General features: G+C 35.6%; 1 protein-coding gene across 4 annotated transcripts in view; it reads right to left on the reverse strand.

Annotated features, from left to right (window-relative positions):
- Nucleotides 1–25523, reverse strand: part of AGTPBP1 (ATP/GTP binding carboxypeptidase 1) — a 192405-nt gene that overhangs the window by 166228 nt on the left and 654 nt on the right. The window lies entirely within an intron of this gene.

Below are 25523 nucleotides of genomic sequence, written 5' to 3' on the forward strand. Positions count from 1 at the left end.
GGGAAAAACCTCTCATGCTCCCATTCTTCAATCTAGCTACTATCCCTTTCCTCCTGAAAGCAGCAAATTCTTTACACATTGTCAGGTCCTCCTCTTTCGGTTCTCTCTTATACACATTTCAATCAGGCTTTCCCCTCTCCACTTTATCAACACTGCTCTTGTTAGTAACAATGACCTATATGTCACTAAATCCAACTGTCATTTACTAGTCATCTTACTATCCTTTCAGCAGCATTTGATACCATGCCCTCTCCATTGAAATATTTTCTTCATTGGGCCTTACTGTTTTCTGCCTACCTCACTAGAAATTTGTAAGTTGCCTTTCCTAGAAAAACCAGGAGTCAGTTCTATCTTACCCTCTTCTAATCACAGTCTCTTACTTACACATCTAGTTTTATGACTGCTCTCAAATATATGCACTTCATCTCTAATAATATCACACACTTAACAAATCACTGATCTCAATATTCCCTTCAAAGTGTACCATACCCTAGCTTCCTTCATCTGATTAAAAGACAATTCTGCATTTGTTAAACTGCTCAAAACCTTGGCTTCATCCTTGTCTCCTGTTTTATAACCCATATCCAATCCATCATGAAGTCTTGATCATTTTACTTTCATATATCCAAAATCTGATCACTCACTACCTACAAGCACGGCCCCACCACAGTTTTCATTAGTCTCCCTTCTACCTTTGGTATCCTACGGTTTATTTTCAACAAAACATTCTATGTGATCCTTTTAAAAATCTTAGGTGGAAATCTTGTCATTACTCTGCTCAAAGCCCTATAATGCTATTTCAGTGGGCACCCCATACCTCCCAGACCTCATGCTTACCTACAACTCCACTCATTCATTCTATGGACAGGCTTCCTGGCTTTCCTCCAATATGCCAGACTCACTTTCACCTTAGTGCCTTTGCTCAACCTATTCCTTTGGCCTGGAATGTTCTTCTATCAGACAGCCCAATGACCAACTCCTATCACTTCCCTGCTCAAATATCACCTTTTCAATAGGGCCTATCCCAAGCATCCTATTTAATATTATAAACCACCTCTAGACTTTCATATACCCATCATCTCTTGCCTACTTTGTCTTCTTCCAGAGAAGTTATTGCCTTCTAGTGTGGGAAGATTCAAAAATAGCTGAAAATTTTTGTTAAGGTCTGAATACCAGTGTCCTCACTCCCCCCTCCAAAAACAAAATACATATATTGACATCTTAACCAAAAGCATGAGGGGAAAGAGCCTTTGGGAGGTAATTAGATCATCAGGGTACAGCTCTCAGAAAAGGTATTGTACTTATGATACAAATTCCTGAGATCTTGCTTGCACCTTCCACCTACCATGTGAGAACAAAGTGGGAGGGAGAAATCCATGAAGCAGGAAATAGGCCCCCACCAGATACAGAATCTACTAGTGCCTTTATCATGGACTATCCAGCCTCCAGAACTGTGGCAGGAAAAAAATTATTTTGTTTATAAGCTACCTAGCTTATAGAATTTTGTTTTAATAGCCAAATATTCCATATTTTAATAACAATATGGAAAATTGTTATTATTGACTGGTTATATATGAACATGTGTCAAACCCAATTTAAAGAGAACAATTTCTTTTTATAAATTTACAATGTACAATATACTTGCCATCATACCACATATATCAATTTGTAATCTAACTCACCCCAGAAACCTTAGCAGTTTATCACCCCCAAAGGCTACAAAAACAACCACAATCAACTCCTTTATTTCCTGAAGGTTTTAAGAAAAAAGTAGTAGAAATCCAAATCTTGATATATCCATCATATCCATACTAGATATGATTTAATATCTGGTAGTTCATTGATTACTACTTGACTCTTTTTAATCATCCTGTAAGCTAGAGTACTTAGCAATATATATTGTTATCTCTCTTCCCCAGAATTTAAGCCATATCAGAGCACAGATCTGTTTTTGCTCACTAAATTACTCTCAAGTGCCTTAGAACAGTGCCAACATACTGTAGGTGCTAAGTAAATTTTTGAATGACAAATGCTTTTAAAGTTTTCCTTTAAAAAAGTTTTTTCACACACAAAAAAAGCAAGAAAATCTTCACTTTTAAAATCAAATAATATGGCTGATATGGTACACTGGCATTCAATATCTACCTTAATATAGTATCTTCCAGTATTAAAGGTGGGGGGGGACATTTCCCAGAAACTGTGCAATACAGTTTCAGATGATTTAAGTCTACCAATTTATGAGAGATTTAGAAGACAGAAAGTCAGTCAAAGGCTGCCTGACTCCATTGGCAAGCACAGATGTAGTCTTGTGTATTTGTCTACAACAGTGTGTGTATACAGAAATCCCAGAGTTTAGTCTAAGGTTTTTCAACCTAGCTGGCATCTTCATTCAAAAAAGAAAAAAATTAATTTTTGTGCACCAAGCAATGGCAGTATCCACAGGAAGTAACAGTTTTGTCAGAAACCAACCACAGGGAATAGTGCACAGTAGGACTATGCCCACTGGAAAAGGCAGGCTTCATAACTGGAGGTTGCATTGCATAGGAGTGAGACAGAAAAGGCAGGGCTCTGAGTTCCTTACAAGCCATCTTCCAAAAATTGTTTCTACCATCCTCTATACCAACCAGGTTCAGCAGCTGCTAACTGCTCCCCAAAGTGTTCCTGCAAACCCCTGCAAGTGCAATATGCCTGAATATGACTGAAAATATAACCTTTCTGGGGTGGCAGGAGTAAGCACCTCTACCATCTTTTGTATGTCACGCACAGAAAGCAGACCACCTGTCAAATGCAAGCCCCAGGACTGAGAACAAAGAATTGACAAGATGTGCAGAAATCCTGGAATCATGTGTGATAGCTGACTGTGTACTTGAACAAGCCTGCCTTTTTTTATACATAAGCTGTACTCATCATGACCTTAGGGAACCAGTCTAGGAATGCTGTCCCTTGCCTATCTTCCTTGTGCTAGAACACAAGTCCCACAAAAGCCTTATTCAATGTTGTTGCTTGCCTATTAGCAAAAGAATCTTCAATGAGCAGGTAACAACAAAATGAGCTATACTTTGCCTTTTCTTGATCTCTATCAAAAATTGAGCAAAAAAAAAAAAAACAAGGCTAATTGTAATAGGAGGGCAATGGTAGCCTGATGAATCACAGTCTCTCCCTCTCACATTTCCTCCCTTGACCTCCCTTATACAATACCAACTGCTTTTTTAAAAAGCAAATAAACTCTACAACTGTAACAGAAAACTGGAGGAAATTTTAATTCTAATGAAAAAAAATGTTTATGCTTTGCAACTCTTGTTACCGTCTGATTCTCATGCTTTCCTACAAGTTGAACATTTGAAATCCAAAAATCCAAACTTTCTGAATACCAGAATTTCAGATTTGGGGGTATTGCAGAATTTTGAATTTTCAGATTATCTATGTTCGACAAATAAAGTCTATACAAATATTCCAAAATCAAATAAAAGTACAAGGAACTATATCATGCAAACTTTTGTGTGTGGGTATATGCGTGTATGATTTTCATTTAGTTGCACTGCCCTGTTATGCCTTTACATCTTAAATGTTAACATCAATACTTTACAATACCCAATAATTCAAAGTGGCAATTTTGGAGGAGAAAGCCAACGGACAATTCTGGTCATTGCCGCAGTCTTGGCTGGGCACAGAATCACGAGCCACCACACAGCTTTGTAGATTCAAACAGCAATCTTTATTCCCGAACTCACACCGGCCTCCACACACGTTCTCTCGCAATCCCAGTTCTCCTGCCACCCAATTCACCTACCCACGAGGCTTATTTCCCAAAATGCTCTCTGAATCTCACGAGAGTTCAACAGGAGCTTAGGCAGCAGGAACGCCCTAATTCCAGCAGCAATAATCCTCAACATCGAACTTCCCTAAAACCCAAGGTCTTAAACTGGGAACGCCCTAAACCCAAGGACCGGGATACTATACTTCCTCAAACTGCAGGATACACCCTAATCCTGGATCCACCCTGGTCATTGAGCAGGGTCACCTTTCTCAAACACACATGCAAGGTCAACAGCGAAATTAACATGGGGTACGCTGGCAAGGCAATTTCGATGCGTCATTTCTACTTGGTAATGGCCCTCAGCATGGTCATGAAGAATTGTATTTTGTGAATCATTTCACTGCACCAGTGCAACAAAAGACATGTTTTTAAAAGTCCATCTTTACCATGTATACTATTTATCAATGGGTTCACATTCACCATGATTGATCCATTTTACACTCCCATCAGCAAAGTAAAAGGATTCCAATTTCTCCACTTCTTATCAACACTAGTTATTTTATGATTTTACCCATTCTAGAAGATATGAGGCAATATGATTCTGATTTGCATTTCCCTAGTGACTAATAAATACTGTTAAGCATCTTTTCATGTGCTTATTGGCCATTTGTATATCTTTGAAGAAATGTCCAAATTCTTTACCCATTTTTAAATTGAATTGTTTTTACACCCAGCAATTCTACTCCTAAGTATTCTGAAAGTAAATGAACACCGGGATGAAAACAGATACCTTACACCAATGCTCAAAGCAAAATTACGCACAATACCAAAAAGGTAGAAACAACCCAAGTGTCCAACAACTGATGCACAGATGAATCGACAAACAAAAAAGATATATAATTAGAATGGAATATCATTCAACAATAAAAAGACCTAAAGTTCATCTACAACACAGATGAATTTTGAAGACATTAGGCTAAATAAATTAAAGATCTACAAATAAGATCTGAAACCATAAAACTCCTAGAGGAAAACATAGGAAAAAAGTTTCTCAACACAGGTTTTAGCAATGATTTTCTAGATATGATACCAAAAACAGGTAACAAAAGAAAATAAATTGGTATACATCAAATTTTAAAATTTGCACACAGCAAAGTAAACAATCAAAAAATGAAAAGGCAATCTATAGATTGGGAGAAAATACTTACCAATCATAGAGGGTAAATACATAAAGTAAATAAGGAAGTCACACAACTCAACAGCCAAAAAAAAAAAAAAAAAAGGTAACAACATAATTTTTAAAAATTGGCACAAGACCTGAATAGACACTTCTCCAAAGACAGAAAATGTTCAACAGGTTTATAAAAAACTTTTCAAGGGCTGGGGTCATAGCTTAGTGGTAGAGCGCTTGCCTGGCACATATGAGACCTGGTTTCAATCCTTAGCACCACAGAAGAATAAACAAATAAAATAAAGGTATGTGTCCATCTGCAACTAAAAATATTTTTTCAAAGTTTTTTAAGCTCAGTGACAAAGCACTTGCCTAGCATGCATGAGACACTAGGATCAACCCTCAGCACTACATAAAAATAAACTAAGTTAAATAAAGGCAGTTTGTCCATCTACAACTACAAAAAATTTTTAAGTTTTTTTTAAAAAGGTATTCAACATCACTTATCAGAGAAATGCAAACTATCATGATATAACCTCATACCCATTAAGATCAGCCAATTCCAAAAAGACAAGAGGCCAGCGCATTATTTCATGATTCTACCAGTCAAAAGGAGACTGGTCTAGCCAGTAATAGACAGAGCTGGTGTAGACCATAACTGATCCAATGTGGTCCACATCTAGCAAGTATAGCAAGAGCTTCCTGATCACCATAGCCTCCTGACCCCAACTGTTTCCTAAATTTGAAACAGTGTAGTTACAGAAAAAGAAAAAAAAAAAAGCTTTACACACAATTTCACAACTAGAAATTGCTTCATTAGCTTCCTGATTCTATGCTAAGGTTTTGGGATTCGATGCTTAAAGTTCAACATAGAATCTCTTTCTTCAAATCTTCCAATAATTCTATAAGCCACTTATTAACTGTGCCAGACATTGACTTATTGCCATTCATCTCCAAATACATCCTTTATGTCAGCCCCGTGAAAATAGATTTGTGCCCTTTAAATATTTTTTCTTTGCCAGCTAGCAGGACCTTAAGGTCTTTCAGTAGAGGGCACTAGAAAAACATTGCAGGGAAAGGGATTTAACTTCCTGCTTCCTGCTGCAAACATGCAAGTCTTCTCCAGGTGCCTATTTCTGCACCTGGGAAGGCACTCCACCATCAGGCTCCTACAGCACACACAGCTTCACCCAGTCATTTTGTAGCAGAGTGCCTCTGAAAAGACACCGCCCCATGAACAGCATTCCCTGGGACCCTGAAGGGCAGATAACAAATTCCACTGGAAACTCACCATAGCTATTAGCCTCAACTTTGGCCCTTCCCAATGAACCCTACCTCAAGCTGGGGAGGGAGAGGGGGAGTCATTATGTCACTGTTCCTTATAACTGCTATTCCTATAGCCTTTATAATTATCTTTACTTGTCACTCATACATCTCTCTTTTATCCAATCCCCTGTTATAGTCAATAATTCATTATATTATTTCCCTGTTAAATTACTGTGTGGCTTCTGCTCCCTGATTGAACCCATATTAGTACATCCTAACAATGTTTTAAACTATTTAGTAGCCATTCATAATTCCTCTAGGAATTTTAACTGGTTGGTTCATATTATTTATACATAACCTTAGAATTCATTCTGACATAATTATAAATGCCAAATGCATGGAATATAATTTGCTCTAATTCAATCCCAGTACGTCCCCTTACCCTTCCCTCTTCCCTCCTCCTGTTCCCTTCCTCTTCTCTACTGATCTTTCTGTTGTTTACTTAGTTTTTTAAAAAAATAGTTATCGTATGGATATACATAATGGTGGGACTCACTGTAGTATATTTATATGTATTACAAATTAAATGTAGTAATATTTCATGTATACACATACATAGGTCAGATTTGGAACCCAATGTTTTTTTCCTTACCAATCCCTCCTCCCTCTCCCTCAATCCCCTTACTCTACTCCAGTGATCTTTTTTCTTTTGATGGAATTCCATACCTTCCCCCATTACTTTTCTCTCTTTTTTCTTTTTTTAAATTTCTTTACTTTAGACTAGCTTCTACAAATAAAGCATTCAACCTCTTGACTTTCTGGGTCTGACTTATTTTATTTAGCCCGATAGTTTCCAGTTCCATCTATTTACCAGCAAATGACAAAATTTCATTCTTTGTGGCTGAGTAATACTCCATTGTGTATATATACCACAGTTTCATTATCTATTTGTTTGCTGAAGGGCATACCACGGATGGTTCCAAAGCTTGGCTACTATGAATTATGCTGTTATAAACATTGATATGGCCACATCTCTATAGTATTCTGATTTTAAATCTTTTATAAATCCCGTTTTGAAGGTAGAGTGAATTCTTTCTCTATAACTGAATCTTCTGTTTTCTTTTAAATAAAAGATTTGGACAGAGGGTAGAGGGTAGCAGAACACTAGCCTCAGAAATGAGATAAAGCTGTGACATTGACTTTTTTTAAATTTATGAAGTAACATTAATCACACACTGCCAAAGATACACCACAAACAGTTATATTCTTAGGTCAACCTATTAAATACTTTAATACCATTCCTGTTACACCTAACCTCTCTTTTCTAATACCCTCCACTGATAAAAGTTCAGATACCACTTTACAACTACTAGAACAGTTGTATAAGAAAAGACAGATAATAACAAGTGTTAGCAAGAATGAGGAAAAATTGGAGCCCTTATACTTTGCTAACAGAAATGTAAAACAGTATAGCTGCTTTGAAAACAGTCTAGCAGTGCCTGAAAAAAGCTAAACATACAGTGATCATATGACTCAGTTATTCATCCCAAGTATACATCCCCCCAAATTTTTAACTTATGTCCACATAGAAACATCTGAATGTTAATAGTACCATTATTCACAATAGCCAAAAAGAAGAAACAATCCAAATGTACATCCACCAATGAATGGATAAATAAAACATGGCATATACTATTATTATTAAGTGATATAAATAAATGAAGTATTGATACAAACTACCTAAAGGAAACTTCAAAACATATTTTGAAGAAAAGGCAAGACACAAAAGGTCATATCATTACATAATTCAATTTATATGAAATATCTAGAATAGATAAATCTATAGAAACAGAAAGTAGATGAGTAGTTGCCTAGGACTAGGGGAGACATGGAGATTGAAAGGTAGGACCTAAGAGGTGCATGGTTTATTTTCAGGGTAATAAAAATGTCCTAAATTTGACTGAGGTGATGGTCACATAATTCTATGAATATACTAAAAGCATATTTAGTACAGGTAAATTATATGGTATATAAGTCAAACTCAATGAAATCTTTTTTTCAAAACAGTGTATACAGAAATTTTCACAATTCAACCATTCCTATATTAAGGTTAGGGACTTATGCTACCTCAGTACCTCTTTCCCTAAATTAAGGTTAGGGACTTATGCTACCTCAGTACCTGTTTTAATTGTTTGGTTCATATTATTTATACATAACCTTAGAATTCTAAGGTTATGTATAAATTATATGTTATATAAATAATTAGAATTTAGAATTCTAATTCTAAAATTACTACCTCAGCCTAGCATCTAAATTAAGTCTGAAACACACATATTGGAGATGCTCTTTCATAAAAGTAAAACCACAGTCACCTGGGCTTTTAGAAATGTATTCTTGAGTTATTTAGCTAACAAAGTTAAAAAGCTGCACTGAAACATTGGTAACGTCACATAATGACCCATAGTACACACTTTCCTAGTGAGTAGGGTTGACTTTTATATACTTAAAGGTGGAATTTATATACTGGAATTAAATGTGGTAATTTGACCTTTTCAAAAAAATCACAAAAGCAATATCAACCTGCTTTAGCTAGCCTACATCTAAGGAAAAAGCAAGAAATTTTGATGAGTCTGGCGTAAAAATAGCATAAATTTTAGATCTTCTGAATTTTGGAGATTATTTTGATCTTTGGTCTCAATGAGAGCTAGTTTAAGAGCACACAGGAATCTAAAAATTGACGCTATCCTCACTGCCTTAAGTCTGAAATTAAGCTAATCAGCCAGAGAATAGGTGCATATGCACACACACCATTAGAATTCCATTCACTCAAGAGGTCCTAATTTTCATTCTGCTGATTAAAAAGCCAGAAAATAAACTGACACCTTAAACAAAGCTAAAGTTGTACATTCTAAATATATAAATACTTCAAATGTGCATGCTTTTAGACTATATGTGGGTGTTATGTTTTGTTTTGTTTTTTTTAAGAGATGAAGTCTTGTTATGTTGCCCAGCTGGCCTTGAACTCCTGGGTTCAAGGGATTCTGCCTGCTCTAAATTTTTTCAAGTCAGAAAACTACTGGGGGAAAAAAAAGGAAGGAAGGGAAAAAACAAAAAGACATACACACAGCTCACACTGGAAAATTCAATCTAAATCTTTTAAATACAATCTCAGGAAAGATAATTCCCTTTTGACTTTTCTTGCTTACACAACTTGGTCCAGTTTGCATTCCACCAGAACAACTCTACTATTTTACTCTCTTTTGTTTACAAATGGATCTCCCTGAAAGATGTCAAGACAAAAAGTTCCCACTGTTTGAAAACTTTTGTGAAATATTACTCTAATATACAATGATAACCTTTACAGTTAAATATTAGAATGGTTATTGTTGAAGTGAGTGTGGTCAACTGATGAAAACAATGTAGTTAAGGATTTATGTAGCTGGTTCCACCCAGGGAGGATAGAAAAAGTACACTGAAAAGGAAACATCTTTTGTCAGTTTCTCTAAATGTTTGAAGGAAATTATTTGGAGATCACATTCAAAGACAGCTGCTAGTCCTCCACACTGACCAGGTCAATTTAATAGAAAACTGCAAATCCTGATTACTTAATAACAAATGTCTCAAAGAAGATGTCATACCATTGGCAACATCATTGAAGAAAAAGTGAGAAACTGTGAAGAATAAACAACTGTAATCTAAAGGAAAGAAGGAAGAATAACATATCCAGCAACTGACAAATTACTACCTCAGCCTAGTATCTAAATTAAGTCTGAAACACACATATTGGAGATAGCTTATGTTTTCATTTGTTTTGTTCTGGGTATTACGGATTGAACTCAGGCACAAGTACTACTGAGCCACATTCCGAGCACCAGCACCCCCTAATTTTTTTTTCCAGACAGGGCCACTAAGTTGCTTAGGACCTGCTAAGTTGCTGAAGCTGGCCTCAAACCTGCTATCCTCCTATCTCAACCTCCAGAGTCTCTGAGATTACAGATATGTGCAACCACACCCAGCTGGAGATGGTTTATATTAAACTTGTCTAAATTATATTAAGGTATACTTTTCATCTAGTTAGCTTACTCCTATAACACTCAATGATTATGTTATGAATGCTTGGGCCCAGTATGAAAACAGGCAAATTAACTTCACCTATATTACTGACATTAATTTTATGAAAAAGAGTAAACCTATTAAAAAACTTACATCTTACACCTTTCATGATCATACATCCTCAATAGAACCAAACAAGACTGGACAGTTCAAACAATAATCCACAAAAAAAGATGTGCAGATATATATAAAAGATATAATTTATTTTGACATATGACAATTTTAGTACAAATAAATGGGATCTGGGGCTTAGGTTGTGGCTCAGAGTTACAGCACTTGCCCAGCATGTTCAAGACTCTGGGTTGGATTCTCAGCACCACATAACAATAAATAAAATAAAGGTATTGTGTCCAACTGCAACTAAAAAAAAAATATTTTAAAAATTTTTAAAAATAGGATCTTATTGTTTAGGGATAAGAATCTAATTATTCCTCAATTTAGTTAAGTAATTTATTTAAAATAATTCTTCCCCCAACCCAGATTTCAACTATTTTTAGACTTAAAAAGCCAAATTTTCTAAGTCTATATATAAATGATACATGAGATCAAAATTCTTATCTTGAAACAAACATTTTCTTTGCTTTTAACATATGACAGTGATCTTAAACGAATGAATTTTTTAAGTACCATAGCCTAAAGCCAGCTCTCATTAATATCCCAATAAAATCAAAAGCATTCTAGGAACAACAAGAAGAAAAAGAAGTCAATAAAGTATGTAGAAAAAAAGGAGTAAAACAACAGAAATAAATCCCTCCTTATCAATTACTTTAAGTATAAATGAAATCTGCCAATCAAGACAGAGATTGACAGAACAGATAATTTTTAAATGATCCAACTTTATACTGTCTGCAAAAGACTGAATTCAGAGCCTAAGATACAAATGAGTTTAAAGTAAAACAGAAAACCAAATTAATGAGAATAGTAATCAAAAGAGGGCAGGAATGTCAGTAATAGTATCAGAGAAAACAGACTTTAAATTTTAAAAGGTTGAGAGATTTAACTGCTGACAATGTTATTTCCCTTCCCTTTAGACTACAGGCATTGTTCAACAATATTTATCATACAAACAAACAATCTTCTATGACCCCAAAACAAAAAGCAGTCAATAAGAAAAAGAAAACTAGAAAATTCATGAATTTGTGGAAATTAAACCACTGGGTCAGAAGAAATCACATGGGAAATTAGAAAATACTTAAGACGAACGTAAGTGAAATTATCACATACCAAAATACAGAATACAGCAAAATCAGAGGGAAATTTCTAACTAAAAACAATTACTTAAAAAAGAAGAAAGATCTCAAATCAACAACCTAATTTCACATATTAAGAACTAGGCGAAAAAAACTAAACCCAAAGCTAGTGGAACAAAAGGAAATAAAGACTAGGGCAAAAATAAAGAGAGACTATGATAACAAAGAAAATCAACCAAAAGTTGGTTCTTTAAAACAACTAATAAATCAGCAAATCCTTATCAAGATTAAGGAAAAAAACTCAAAATTATTAAAATCAGAAATATAGATGAAAATAGCACTATGAATTCTACAGAAAAAAAAATTCTTATAAGAAAGTACTATGAATAATTGTATGACAACAAACTGGATAACCTAAAGAAAATGAACAAAATCCCAGAAACACAAAACCTATCAAGATTCAGTCACAAAGAAACAGAAATATGAACAGACTCCAAACCAGTAAGAAGACTGAAAAAATCTCCTGATAAAGCAAAGATCTGGACCTGATGACTTCACTGGTAAATTCTACCAAATATTTAAAGAACATCAGTCCTTCACAATAACTTCCAAAAAAGTGAAAATGAAGGAACACTTCCTAACTTATTGTATAAAGTCAATATTGCCCTAATACCAAAGTCAAACAAAGACATCACAAGAAAAATCACAAACCAATATTCCTTATGTCACTGATGCAAAAATTCTCAACAAAATACTAGCAAACCATGCAACAAAATAAATCAAATCAAAATCAATGACATATCACTTCACACCTAGTAGGATAACTACTACCAAAATAGGAAGGAGAAAAAAAAACAGGAAGTAACAATTGTTAATGTAGACATATATGGAAAACAGTAGAGCAGCTCTTTAAAAAATTGAAAATAGAATTATCATATGACCCAAATTCCACTTCTGAATATATATATTCAAAAGAACTGAAAGCAAGGTCTCAAAATTATATTTTTACACCTTTGTTCTTAGAAAATGGTAGAAGAAACCCAAGTGTCTGTTCCTATAATATACAATGGAATATTATTCAGCCTTAAAAAGGAAAGAAATTTCTAACAGATAATACAGCATGGATGAACTTTGAAGACATTGTGTTAAACCAATCAACCCAATCACAAGAAGATAAATGTTATATAACTACACTGATACTAATTACCAAAGTAGTATCAAATTCATTGAGACAGAAGAATGGTGCTTGCCAGAGGATGAAAAATGGGGGGAAAGAGGGAGTTATTACTTAATGGGTACAGTTTCAGTTTAGGAAGATGAGAAAAGTTCTGGTGATAAATAGTGGTGCTGGCTGCATAGTTTTCACTAGACAAAGAAAAAAAATCCAGAAAGTATGCCTGCCGTAAATTAATAACTTTAAACAGTTGCTGCCAAAAATAAAACTCTTTAAACTTATTCTTTTGGGCTGGCCACAGTGGCACCTGTAATCCTAGCTACTTGGGAAGGTGAGACAGGAGGATATCAAGTTTAAGGACAGCCTGGGAGATATAAGGAGACTCACCACCCCCCATCTCAAAAAAATAACAATATTCTTTTTAGTTCATTAAACTCTATTACATGTAGTGTTCAGATTTTTAACATTGTACTACCATAACTCTCTAAAAACTGAAGTTCTTTGAAGAAATGCTATCTATATTAAATATTCTGCAGACTGGTTGACCTTGGCTGATAGAACATCCTGACTGTTTAGAGATGGAATGTTGTAGGTCACAAAACAATTTGGGCTATCTTATTTTAGTTGGCCAATTACCTTCACTTTTGTATGTGACCTAAACTTCTCTGAAGGCATCACTAAGCTTAGCAGAAGACCTGTAGCCTCCACCAACCCTAATGCTAAGAATGTATTAAGATAAATCTGAAACCTATAGAAGCAATTTCTCCACCTTGCTGTAGTCTGCATACCTGATGCTCCCACCAAATGTAACGTAAATATACTGATTTATGACTTTTTTTTGTTCTGTGACTAAAACTCATGTAATCTCTTTCATGGAAGAACACGAGATTCAGGGTAACTTGAATCCATGTTCTCAGGCCATGATCACTTATATTTGACTCAGAATAAACTATTCTTTGCTTCCTTTAAAGCAGAGTTGTTATTTTATGCCAACATCTTTTACTAACCTTATTACAGTTTTTCTTCCCAATGTAATCTGTACCCTTATAATTTTCATAATATTAAATCGTTTTTCCCATAAGGAAAGACACAAAAGGCAAAGAGAGCAAGTGCTGGTACCACTCTTTTTTTATTGTTGGTTGTTCAAAACATTACATAGTTCTTGACATATCATATTTCACATTTTGATTCAAGTGGGTTATGAACTCCCATTTTTACCCCGTATACAGATTGCAGAATCACATCAGTTACACTTCCATTGATTTACATATTGCCATACTAGTGTCTGTTGTATTCTGCTGCCTTTCCTATCCTCTACAATCCCCCCTCCCCTCCCCTCCCTCCCCTCTTCTCTCTCTACCCACTCTACTGTAATTCATTTCTCCCCCTTGTATTATTTTTCCCTTTCCCCTCACTTCTTCTTGTATGTAATTTTGTATAACCATGAGGGTCTCCTTCCATTTCCATGCAATTTCCCTTCCCTCTCGCTTTCCCTCCCACCTCTCATCCCTGTTTAATGTTAGTCATCTTCTCATGCTCTTCGTCCCTACTCTGTTCTTAGTTACCCTCCTTATATAAAAGAAGACATTTGGCATTTGTTTTTTAGGGATTGGCTGGCTTCACTTAGCATAATCTGCTCTAATGCCATCCATCTCTCTCCAAATTCCATGATTTTGTCATTTTTTAATGCAGAGAAATACTCCATTGTGTATAGATGCCACTTTTTTTTTATCCATTCATCTATTAAAGGGCATCTAGGTTGGTTCCACAGTCTTGCTATTGTGAATTCTGCTGCTATGAACATCGATGTAGCAGTGTCCCTGTAGCATGCTCTTTTTAGGTCTTTAGGGAATAGACCGAGAAGGGGAATAGCTGGGTCAAATGGTGGTTCCATTCCCAGCTTTCCAAGAAATCTCCATACTGCTTTCCAAATTGGCTGCACCAATTTGCAGTCCCACCAACAATGAGCAAGTGTACCCTTTTCCCCACATCCTCGCCAGCACTTGTTGTTGTTTGACTTCATAATGGCTGCCAATCTTACTGGAGTGAGATGGTATCTTAGGGTGGTTTTGATTTGCATTTCTCTGACTGCTAGAGATGTTGAGCATTTTTTCATGTGCTTGTTGATTGATAGTATGTCCTCCTCTAAGAAGTGTCTGTTCAGGTCCTTGGCCCATTTGTTGATTGGGTTATTTGTTATCTTATTGTCTAATTTTTTGAGTTCTTTGTATACTCTGGATATTAGGGCTCTATCTGAAGTGTGAGGAGTAAAGATTTGTTCCCAGGATGTAGGCTCCCTATTTACCTCTCTTATTGTTTCCTTACTCAAACTAAAAAGTTTTTTCTCAGCTGGTACCACTCTTTAGAATGGTTTGTCCTCACCATGAATTAAGTGAGAAATTAACAGACATTAAAGAGAAGCCAACTAGCTTTCTTTAGCTTTATGAGGTGAATATTAGTCAACCTTTTTTACATTGTGCCTTCACAAATACTTAATACAAATACTTAAACTCCCCAAAAGATGTGATTTGAAATCACATTTTGGTAGTAATGTACTACCAAATCTAATTTTTGTCTTTAGATAATGCCATTTCAGATAACTAACTATAATCCCTTTGCATCAACAGCTGACTAAAACCATTTAGAAACCTCTCAACCTTCTGTAAATAACCCTTTACTCTATTTAATTTTTTTTCTTAATAAACCGTTTATCATGATCCAAAGTCTTAAAGCAAAAACAGACCAGAGATTGCCCATCCTAATCAAAGTTTTGCAGAAATCCTCATTATGATTTAAACTGCAGGGTCATCCATGGACCCTCGGGGTCCTGACAGTCTTAGAGTGTCACCAACTATAATATTAATCATTATATTTTTCACCCTCAAACACCAGGAAGATGGAATGGGATTGTGGCTCAGCGATAGAGCGATCACCTAGCACATGCGAGGCCCTGGGTTCGATTCTCAGCACCAAATAAAAATAAATAAATAAAATAAAGATATTGTGTCCAACTACAACTAAAAAATAAATATTTATATGATATATATTTTTTTCTTGTTAGCTGGATATATTTCTTTTTTTCTTTTTTTTTTTTGTCACAGAACACTGTTTGCAGTAGAGGAAACTGGCATTGCAGTCTGGTGGTATAATGGCTTGTTCACATAAACCAGTACATGTTCATCCTTTAGCCCAAAAAGCCCTAATGGTGTGTACAGTAGAGGAAACTGGCATTGCAGTCTGGTGGTATAATGGCTTGTTCACATAAACCAGTACATGTTCATCCTTTAGCGCAAAAAGCCCTAATGGCGTGTACCCTATTGAAATTCAGGACATCTCCAATATTTTCTCTCTCTGTTTTTCTTTGTTATCTTTTTTTTCTCTAAATAAACACTTTCAAGAAAAGAAGGCCATATAGGTTCTTAGCTAGCGGAAGACAATTCAGAACAGCTGTTGCACACTTGGACTGTCACCTTCTCCAGGCTGGCAGTTGATATCTTATTTTTTTTCCAACTCATTTTTATTAAAAAAATTAAAAAATGCTCCAACTATCAGTTTTACAAAATCTCTAAGGGAAACACAAGAGCAAGGTGCTGAGGTAAAAAACACCTGAGGTGGCTTTTTTGTGTGTGTTTTTCTTGTTAAAAAAATCTGTAAATTTAACGCCCTGGGCCAACAACCCTGTGTAAATTGCTGTTTTCCTCCACAATTTTTTTTTAAAAGAAAGAAATCATTTCGCTGAATGTTGATGGCTTATACACCAAAATGTAAAAAGACAAAATACATTCTTTCTTTATGGAATTTTTGTTTTGTTGACTGGTGGTTTGGTGGGTTCCTGTTTTCCTCTTCCAAAATGCTAGGACAAGTACCATTGACTCTTGTTCTTTTGAGTAACCAAGTGTAAGTTGAGGCTGGTTTGTGTGTTTCACGTTTGTTCCTTTTGTGTGATGTGATACTCAGAGCACTGCTTTGCCTGGGGGGTGCGTAGATACAGGGAATCAGACAGTGGGATGAGAGAATTCAAAAGAGTCAGGATGGAGCAGGGGAGGAAAGGAAGGAAGGGGAGAGATAAACAGAGAGAGACAGAGAATTATATAGCAGTATGCAAAAAACCAGTTTAAAACCTGTGAAGCAAAGAGAAATGGGTGTGTGAGCTAGACAGGGATGAAGTGGGACAGAGTCCCCTCTTCAAGATGGTATCCCTTCTGTTGACAGACACAGGTGATCCAGAACTGCCATGAGTGTCCTTCGACGGGATTTCTCTCTGGGTGAATTTTGTGTGGGTGGCCTAAAAGTTACTTTCTACACCATTAGACCTCCCAAAGACTTTAAAGTCTAGAAAAGCCTGCTTTCATTTAAAAAGAAAAGAAAACAAAATTAATCATTGAGTAAAAATTGGAGTTAGTTGAGTTATTTGATATATTATTTCTAAAATATATTAATGCTGCAGACACCCTATGCAACCCACAGGCCACATATCTTAACATCTTTCCCCTTCTAATATGTACACACATGTACAGAGACGATTTTCCACAAAAAAAGTAAAGGGTGTGAATTTTGCTTTGCTTTGAACACATTCACCTATGTTAGTTCAACTAAAAGGGATAGCGTCATGGGAGTGAGGGAGAGATCTGAGTGAGGTGAATGGCTGGGAAGCCTGAAGAAGCTGGGGGAGGAAGGTGGGTGGCTGGGCTGGTGGTTCTGGGGAACCCAGCCTTCCCTGTGCCCCTCCTCAGCCCCAAGAGAAAGGAGACAGATTACATTCAGGGGTAAACCAATAAGGTTAACAACGGATTTTTCATCACAGACACTGAAAGCAAGAAGGTCATGGAACAATGTATTTCAAACACTGAAAGACAATGGATGCCAACCAAGAATTCTGTATCCAGCAAAATTAAGCTTCAGGTATGACAACGAAATAAAAATCTTTCATGATAAACAAAAGTTAAAAGAATTTGCAGCCAGAAAACCAGCATTGCAAAGCATTTTGAGCAAAACACTACACGAGGAAGAAATGAAAAACAATAACCAAAACCATCAGTGGGAAGTGCCTCGGTAAAGACAGTTCAAGAATCAAATAGACCACAACACAATAATTATGGGTGACTTCAACACACCTCTCTCACCATTGGACAGATCCTCCAAACAAAAGTTGAATAAAGAAACTATAGAACTCAATATCACAATCAATAACCTAGACTTAACTGACATATATAGAATATATCAACCATCATCAAATGGATATACTTTTTTCTCAGCAGCACATGGATCCGTCTCAAAAATAGACCATATATTATGCCATAGGGCAACCCTCAGTAAATATAAAGGGGTGGAGATAATACCTTGCATTTTATCTGATCATAATGGAATGAAACTGGAAATCAATGATAAAAGAAGGAAGGAAAAATCCTACATCACATGGAAAATGAACAATATGTTACTAAATGATCAATGGGTTACAGAAGACATAAAGGAGGAAATCAAAAAATTCTTAGAGATAAATGAAAATACAGACACAACATATCGGAATCTATGGGACACAATGAAAGCAGTTTTAAGAGGAAAATTCATCGCCTGGTGGTCATTCCTCAAAAAAAAGAAAAAACCAACAAATAAATGAGCTCACACTTCATCTCAAAGCCCTAGAAAAGGAAGAGCAAAACAACAGCAAATGTAGCAGAAGGCAAGAAATAATTAAAATCAGAGCGGAAATCAATGAAATTGAAACAAAAGAAACTATTGAAAAAATTAACAAAACTAAAAGTTGGTTCTTCGAAAAAATAAATAAGATCCACAGACCTTTAGCCATGCTAATGAAGAAAAGGAGAGAGAGAACTCAAATTACTAACATACGGGATGAAAAAGGCAATATCACAATAGATGCTACAGAAATACAGAAGACAATTACAAATTATTTTGAAAACCTATATTCCAATAAAATAGAAGATAGTGAAGACATTGATAAATTTCTTAAGTCATATGATTTGCCCAGGCTGAGTCAGGAGGATACACACAATTTGAACAGACCAATATCAATGGATGAAATTGAAGAAGCCATCAAAAGACTACCAACCAAGAAAAGCCCAGGACCGGATGGGTATACAGCGGAGTTTTACAAAACCTTTAAAGAAGAATTAATACCAATACTTTTCAAGTTATTTCAGGAAATAGAAAAAGAGGGAGCTCTTCCAAACTCATTCTATGAGGCCAACATCACCCTGATTCCGAAACCAGACAAAGACACCTCAAAGAAAGAAAACTACAGACCAATATCTCTAATGAACCTAGATGCAAAAATCCTCAATAAAATTCTGGCGAATCAGATACAAAAACACATCAAAAAAATTGTGCACCATGACCAAGTAGGATTCATCCCTGGGATGCAAGGATGGTTCAACATACGGAAATCAATAAATGTTATTCACCACATCAATAGACTTAAAGATAAGAACCATATGATCATCTCGATAGATGCAGAGAAAGCATTCGACAAAGTACAGCATCCCTTTATGTTCAAAACATTAGAAAAACTAGGGATAACAGGAACTTACCTTGACATTGTAAAAGCTATCTATGCTAAGCCTCAGGCTAGCATCATTCTGAATGGACAAAAGTTAAAGGCATTCCCTCTAAAATCTGGAACAAGACAGGGATGCCCTCTATCTCCACTTCTATTCAATATAGTTCTCGAAACACTGGCCAGAGCAATTAGACAGACAAAAGAAATTAAAGGCATAAAAATAGGAAAAGAAGAACTTAAATTATCACTATTTGCAGATGACATGATTCTATACCTAATAGACCCAAAAGGGTCTACAAAGAAACTACTAGAACTAATAAATGAATTCAGCAAAGTGGCAGGATATAAAATCAACACGCATAAATCAAAGGCATTTCTGTATATCAGCGACAAAACTTCTGAAACGGAAATGAGGAAAAACACTCCATTCACAATATCCTCAAAAAAAATAAAATACTTGGGAATCAACCTAACAAAAGAGGTGAAAGATTTATACAATGAAAACTACAGAACCCTAAAGAGAGAAGTAGAAGAAGATCTTAGAAGATGGAAAAATATACCCTGTTCATGGATAGGCAGAACTAACATCATCAAAATGGCGATATTACCAAAAGTTCTCTATAGGTTTAATGCAATGCCAATCAAAATCCCAATGGCATTTCTTGTAGAAATAGATAAAGCAATCATGAAATTCATATGGAAAAATAAAAGACCCAGAATAGCAAAAGCAATTCTAAACAGGAAGTGTGAATCAGGTGGTATAGCGATACCAGATTTCAAACTATATTACAGAGCAATAGTGACAAAAACAGCATGGTACTGGTACCAAAACAGGCGGGTGGACCAATGGTATAGAATAGAGGACACAGAGACTAATCCACAAAGTTACAACTATCTTATATTTGATAAAGGGGCTAAAAGCATGCAATGGAGAAAGGATAGCATCTTCAACAAATGGTGTTGGGAAAACTGGAAATCCATATGCAACAAAATGAAACTGAATCCCTTTCTCTCGCCATGCACAAAAGTTAACTCAAAATGGATCAAGGAGCTTGATATCAAATCAGAGACTCTGCGTCTGATAGAAGAAAAAGTTGGCTCCGAACTACATATTGTGGGGTCGGGCTCCAAATTCCTTAATAGGACACCCATAGCACAAGAGTTAATAACAAGAATCAACAAATGGGACTTACTTAAACTAAAAAGTTTTTTCTCAGCAAGAGAAACAATAAGAGAGGTAAATAGGGAGCCTACATCCTGGGAACAAATTTTTACTCCTCACACTTCAGATAGAGCCCTAATATCCAGAGTATACAAAGAACTCAAAAAATTAGACAATAAGATAACAAATAACCCAATCAACAAATGGGCCAAGGACCTGAACAGACACTTCTCAGAGGAGGATATACAATCAATCAACAAGTACATGAAAAAATGCTCACCATCTCTAGCAGTCAGAGAAATGCAAATCAAAACCACCCTAAGCTACCATCTCACTCCAGTAAGATTGGCAGCCACTATGAAGTCAAACAACAACAAGTGCTGGCGAGGATGTGCAGAAAAGGGTACACTTGTACATTGCTGGTGGGACTGCAAATTGGTGCGGCCAATTTGGAAAGCAGTTTGGAGATTCCTGGGAAAGATGGGAATGGAACCACCATTTGACCCTGCTATTGCCCTTCTCGGACTATTCCCTGAAGACCTTAAAAGAGCATGCTACAGGGATACTGCCACATCGATGTTCATAGCAGCACAATTCACAATAGCTAGACTGTGGAACCAACCCAGATGCCCTTCAATAGATGAATGGATTAAAAAAAATGTGGCATCTATACACAATGGAGTACTATGCAGCAATAAAAAATGACAAAATCATAGAATTTTCAGGGAAATGGATGGCACTAGAGCAGATTATGCTTAGTGAAGCTAGCCAATCCCTAAAAAACAAATACCAAATGTCTTCTTTGATATAATGAGAGCAACTATGAACAGAGCAGGGAGGAAGAGCAGGAAGAAAAGATTAACATTAAACAGACATGAGATGGGAGGGAAAGGGAGAGAAAATGGAAATTGCATGGAAATGAAGGGAGACCCTCATTGCTATACAAAATTACATATAAGAGGTTGTAAGGGGAATGGGAAAATAAACAAGGAGAGAAAGGAATTACAGTAGATGGGGTAGAGAGAGAAGATGGGAGGGGAGGGGAGGAGGGATAGTAGGGGATAGGAAAGGTAGCAGAATACAACAATTACTAATAGGGCATTATGTAAAATTGTGGATGTGTAACCGACGTGATTCTGCAATCTGCATTTGGGGTAAAATTGGGGGTTCATAACCCACTTCAATCTAATGTATGAAATATGATATGTCAAGAGCTTTGTAATGTTGTGAACAACCAATAAAAAAAATTAATGATCTAAACTTAAAAAATTGAATGTTATATTAAAAAGTAAAGGTAGCAAATATTAAAAATTTAAAAAAAAAGAAGTATGTACAAAACATTTCTGCCCCATAATTATAATGGTTAATGGATGTTTCATGGCAATGCAGTTCTATAACTGAATTGCAAGTTTAAATTTAGACTTTTTTTTCATGAAACACCATTTTGAAAAAAAAAAATTCTAAAAGATTATGATTACCATCAATAAATAAATGTGGAAAATAAAAGGTTACTGTTACCAAAATTTGGGTATTCTGGAAAAGGATTTCTCATACATAAAGTGAAACTGTCACTTCAAGAAAACAATTGGCAAATCATACTTGTTGCCAATGATAAAACTTGAGCATTCTAGAAAAAAAATCAGAACTTGGGAAAACTCATACCCACAATCACATCTCAATGTAGACAGCTTCCCAGCAATCTGTTTCTGATGAAATGACAGTGATATTTACAAATCTGACTTTTCTTTGGTATTGTATAATGAAATATATCAATATTTGGAAGATGTGTATAACTCACTGAACCATTATTTACAAATGACCAAGGAATGATGTTACAAAGTTAGGCATGGGTAATCACTGAACCAATATTTACAAATGGTCAAGGAATGATGTTATAAATTCAAGCATAAATTCAAGCACTAGTCAATTCAGAGTTCAAATTAATGGATTTTAATCTAACAGAGTATGAAAAAATTTAATGATATGACTTCAAGTTCCACATTTCAACCAACCCTAAGAAAGTGCCATTTGTGGAGTTTTCATGGAATGCCAAACAAAACTATCCACAATTATCTGAAAAGACAATTAAAATATTCCTCCATTTCCAACTATTAACTATATGAGGCTGGAGCGCTACATACATGTATATCAATCTAAACAAAGTATACTGCAATAGACTAAATGCAGAAAAAATGCAATAATCGAGCTGCTTGCATTAAACTAGATATTAACAATTTATAAAAAATGAAGCTGGGGGTGTAGCTCAGTGGTAGAGAACTTACCTAGCTTATGACAGGCCTTGGGTTTACTCCCTAGCACTACAAAAAGAAAAGAAAATCTCAAAATATTTACAAAAATGTAAAACAATACCACTCTTCTTACACTGTGTAGAGGTGTAATCCACAGATAACTTTCTGAGGTTTCTCAGCAACTTTTTAAGCATGTGAGAGTCCAAAAACCAAAAGTCTGAAAACATGTAAGAATAGAATATTAATACAGGTTGAGTACCCCTAATCCAAAAAATAAAAATTTATAATTTTAACTCCCAAGTGGAAAATTGACACCTGACCCCATTTAACAAATTGCAGTCAAAATGAGGCACACTATAAATATTATTTAAAATTACCTTCAGAATATGTATATAAAGTATATATGAAATATAAATGAATGTCCTCATTAGATTTGGGTATAACCCCAAAAATATCTCATTAAGTATATGCAAATATTCCAAAATCCAAAACAAAATTTTGAAACACCTCTGGCCCCAATCATGTTGAATAAGAGACACTCCATTTGTATCAGATCCACACAATCTAAGAACTAGCACGTAAAATCATTAGGGAGAGGAAAAAATTCCTAGGAAAACTGCATGAAAGTTGAAAAGGAAGATAATATCAAATCAAAACTTCACTCTATGCAACATCATTAAAGAAGAAAATAAAACGAAGAATATTTAGATAAAAGTTATTTTGTATATTAGATAAACACATATATACATTAAAATTTTGATAGTACTTTTGATAACAGCACATGTCAAAGAAACACCAACAACAGCTCAAAAACAAGTGATTAAAATAGTAGCCAACACCAACATGAGGGAGACAATCCAAGATTCTGTCAGAAGAAACAGACAAGGATATTTCAGAAACTCTCCAGCAATATACTAGCGCACCCCGCTCTTGGTGTAGCTGTTTTATTTAAAACTGACTTACATGTTTCAAAGGCATTACAGTGAGACTAAGCTCTCAGCCCAAAGGAATAAATTGATCATAACAGAATTAATCTGCACTAATATTGCCTGTGGGCCTGAAATCTTTTTTTTTTTTTTTTTTTTTTTGAGTACCAGGAATTGAACCCAGGGGTGCTTAACCACCATGCCACATTCCCAGCCCTTTCTTATTTTACACTTTGACACAGGGTCTCACTAAATTACTTAGGGCCTGGCTAAATTGCTGAGGCTGGCTTTGAACTAATGTCCTCCCGGTCTCAGCCTCCTGAGTCACTGGGATTACAGGGTGCGACGCCCAGACTGAAGTCTTTTTTCAGTCTACTAGATCTCTTGGAAGACTGAGGAAAGCAGTAACAATATTATTATTCACTTAGTCTACACATGTGCTAAGCACTGTGTGGACTAAGCATTTTACATGTATTAACTTTTAATATGCAAGATCATTTAAGGGTATATATCACTGCTATCCCCACTTTCAGAGTTGAGAAAATTGAAGCACAAAAATGATAAACAACTTGCCTAAAGCAAAATCAGGACTCAAACCCAGCCAAACTGGCAGAGGCCCAAATCCCTAGCCACCAAACTACAGAACAACACAGTAACCAAGAATAACATGTGAAGTTTAAAATTCAGTGCCCACCCTACACAATTTTTGTTGTTTACATTACACCCCCTCCTTAATGAAAGCTCCTAACTTACAGAAGACAGGTTTATCCATTATTATTCATGTATACTATTCAATATGCAGGTACTGGGGGACTTCAAGCAAGAGGAGATTCTGAAGATGAACACTGTGGAGGAGTTTTAACATAGAACATAAACTACAAAATTTCACAAGTCTTGGACCTCCTTTCACTAATGGAGGTAAATCATTACTTCATAGCAGTCTAGCCAGACTTAGAAGAATTAAAGCCTTGATTCAAGACAATTAGGAAACTTTATAAAAATTACTTCTACAAGTTTAACTTATAATAACAGATTTAATGTTTTGCATGGCCAAACATAAGAACAGCTTTAAGCCTACCCCCTTCATTTCAGAGTTCAACTGAGAATGCAGTTTTAAACATGTGATGAACCAATTCAAGGCAGCACATTGAAGCTATTATAAATAAATTTATACCTTCATTGTAGAATTTGACTCAAGAGAAGTAGAATGGGAAACTGAACAAGTCACAGAACTGAGACTTCAGGAAGAGAAACAGGGAGCTGATTACACACCACCAACTAACAGTAATTCTACATAGGAAATTCTTATGTTCCAGGGCTGTTTGGTTTTAACATTTGGCACATGTTTTAAAATATGTACCATTTAAAGTGCCTTAAATAAATCACTTCTTTTTTGGTATGCTGAACTGAAAACATTCCACAACACAATTATAAAAATAACTTTCTGTTTTTCGGAGAAAAAAAAGAATTTGTAAGAATAATTCAGACAGTAACAAAGAAAGTGATAATTCAATTTACACAAAGAAAAAGTAAGTGAAAATGAGTGATCAAGAAGATTATGAAAGTCCTTTCTAACTAAAACTGTCATACATTAGAATTAAACACCAATACAATTTTGAGCACCTTAAGGAAAAATTCTGTGTGGATGTTTTTTTCAATACCCACAAAGAATTACTAGCATGTTGCCAAAGAAAATTTCCGTTAAGTGTTATCTTTGGGCACGCACTTTAGATCATCAACATTCACATTGATTACACTATGATGTGTTAAAACTCCATTCTACAGTGGGTAAACGCCCAGAAAAGGAACCCAACCAATTCAAACTGCCCTGGTGCTCATAAAAAGCTTGTGAGAAAAACAAAGGTAAAGCCAAGGGAGCCTTTGCATTTGGGTACAGGAGTCCTTGAACACCAACAACCGAGAACCCGCAACTCTGCAATGTCATCTAAGGTAATCTGATTCTGGTTCCAATCAACCCCACAAGCGGACAAGTTGTAA

Source organism: Spermophilus citellus (assembly GCF_964194105.1).
Source record: "Spermophilus citellus genome assembly, chromosome: 2".
NCBI lineage: Eukaryota > Metazoa > Chordata > Mammalia > Rodentia > Sciuridae > Spermophilus > Spermophilus citellus.